Source organism: Portunus trituberculatus, chromosome 48 (genome assembly GCF_017591435.1).
Source record: "Portunus trituberculatus isolate SZX2019 chromosome 48, ASM1759143v1, whole genome shotgun sequence".
NCBI lineage: Eukaryota > Metazoa > Arthropoda > Malacostraca > Decapoda > Portunidae > Portunus > Portunus trituberculatus.
Window position 1 is genome coordinate 19,794,205 of NC_059302.1, and position 2,500 is coordinate 19,796,704.

Sequence of the window (2,500 nt, forward strand, 5' to 3'; positions counted from 1 at the left end):
TACTATCCCTTGCTCTCCTTTTAATCTTTCAATGGACTCTCTTTTTAAGTTTACCATTTATGAACCTGTAAAACAATTTTGGATGTTCCTTACTCTTGTCTACAATATCTTTTTCAAATTTTCTTTCTTCCTCCCTCCTTACCCTCACATACTCATTTCTCGCCACTCTATAATTCTCCTTATTTAGTATATTCCTGCTCTTTTTCCATCTTTTCCAAGCCACATCTCTCATTCCTTAGCCTTAACACAAGTTGCATTAAACCAATCCTTTCTTTCTTAATCTTTCGGTTTATACTTTGGTACAAATTTCATAACTCCTTCTTTATAATATTTCATAAAAATCTCATATTTCTTTTGCACTTCTCTGATTTGTAACATCTCCTCCCAATCTAATTTTCTGAAATAATTTTTCAAACTTTCTGTGTCCATCTTTCTATAATTCAATCTACCACTCCTGTATGTCTCGTCCTTCCTTCGCTGTGTTGTTGCTATCTGCATTTCCATAACCACATGATCACTCTTTCCCAAAGGACACTTGTATTGTATATCTCCACATAGGTACACTTCTCTTGTTAACACCAAATCCAGTCTAGCCGGTTCATCATCTCCTCTATATCTAGTATTTTCCTTCACCCTCTGTTCCATCATATTTTCCATCATTAGATTAAGAAATCTCTCTCCCATGCTTCCTCTCCAACACCACTTACTAGATTTTCCCAATCCACCTCCTTACAATTAAAATCTCCTACTAGTATCACCTTTCTTTTTCCAGATAATACACTTTCCAAACTCTGTAAAGTATCCTTGATCATATTGTCGTATTCCTTAATGTCCAAGAATTTGTTTTAGGAGGTACATAGGTCACCATGATTATTAATTCTTTTCCATCACTTTTTATCCTTATGCTTATCACTTCTGCGTTGTTCTTCCCATACCAAACCTTATCCACATTTTCCTTTATATATATTTATTTATTTCTTCATGTGTGTGTGTGTGTGTGTGTGTGTGTGTGTGTGTGTGTATGTTTTATATGTGTGTGTGTGTGTGTCATTTTTTATCTATCTATATATATATATATATATATATATATATATATTTTTTTCTATATATATATATGTGTGTGTTTTTTCTTTTTTTTTTTGTTTTTCTTTTTTTTTTTTTTTTTTATATATTTTTTATTTTTTTTTTTTTTATTTTTTCTTATATTTTCTTATTTTTTCTTTTTTTTTTTTTCTTATATCTTCTTATTTTATTTTTTTTTTTTTTTATTTTAACATTTTTCTTTCGTGTGTGTGTGTGTGTGTGTGTGTGTGTGTGTGTGTGTATATATATATATATATATATATATATATATATATATATATATATATATATATATATATATATATATATATATATATATATATATATATATATATATATATATATATATATATATATATATATATATATATATATATATATATATATATATATATATATATATATATATATATATATATATATACATATATATATGTGTGTGTGTGCGTGTGTATATGTATATATATATATATATATATATATATATATATATATATATATATATATATATATATATCGCCACTATTATGTTACGTACGCCACACGGCTGCGGTTAACTGCTACAGCTCACTAGACTGTTATTCTGGCAAAATCGCCAACTTTGTTACGGTCAGTACAGTGGGGATTATAAAACACTCCACAGAGTCCCCACTACTATAACTCACAGCCGCCGTAACCCTCAGGTTCTTTCAAGGTCGCCAACAGTGTATAATTTCCCCCACTGTAAGGGAATCTCCTCAGCAACTCCTTCTCCTCCTGTACCCAACCAAGTAGAATTTATAAATGGTAGATGTTATGTGTAACAGGGCGAGGCCTTAATACCCCTAGAGAAACCGCCCACAAGGACAATTCCACCCACTTCTATGAAGTATTAATGCCTCTCCGCACGCCTTGCACACAGACTGTGATTCACAGACTGGGACAACACGTGCAGTATATATATACTATACTATCCTACTACAACAAGTGCTTCCTAACACCTGTCAGACTGACATCCCTGGCCTACTACTACTGCAATATATGATGTGTACAGCACATCCGGTGATGTACACACAAGCCCAGACACCACCTACGGGTGACACCAGCTATACACGAGTCCAAATACTCGTCGCAGACAAGTCTGGCGGACGACAACTACGCACCACTGGCCGACATGAAGCCTCTCAGCATTCAATAGTGTGCGTGGCTACTACCACTACAATACAGTATACTACTGAAACTATACAAAAGATGGTGGGGGCACACAGCCGCCCACCAAACCCCACTGGTGACCACGGCCACCAACAAAACAAACAGGACGAGACAATGCGTCTCTCCGCGTCGCCACACAGAGGTGGACGCAAAACAGAAGTGCAGCCAAACCTACTACACCTCTCCCAGAGCAACAAGCCCGTTGCTCTAACAGTCACGGTCTACC

General features: G+C 34.4%; 1 protein-coding gene across 1 annotated transcript in view; it reads left to right on the forward strand.

Moving 5' to 3' along the window:
* The window catches only part of LOC123498442 (blastula protease 10-like), a 25,318-nt gene that overhangs the window by 12,774 nt on the left and 10,044 nt on the right, over window positions 1-2,500 (forward strand). The gene's annotated exons all lie outside the window — the stretch shown is intronic.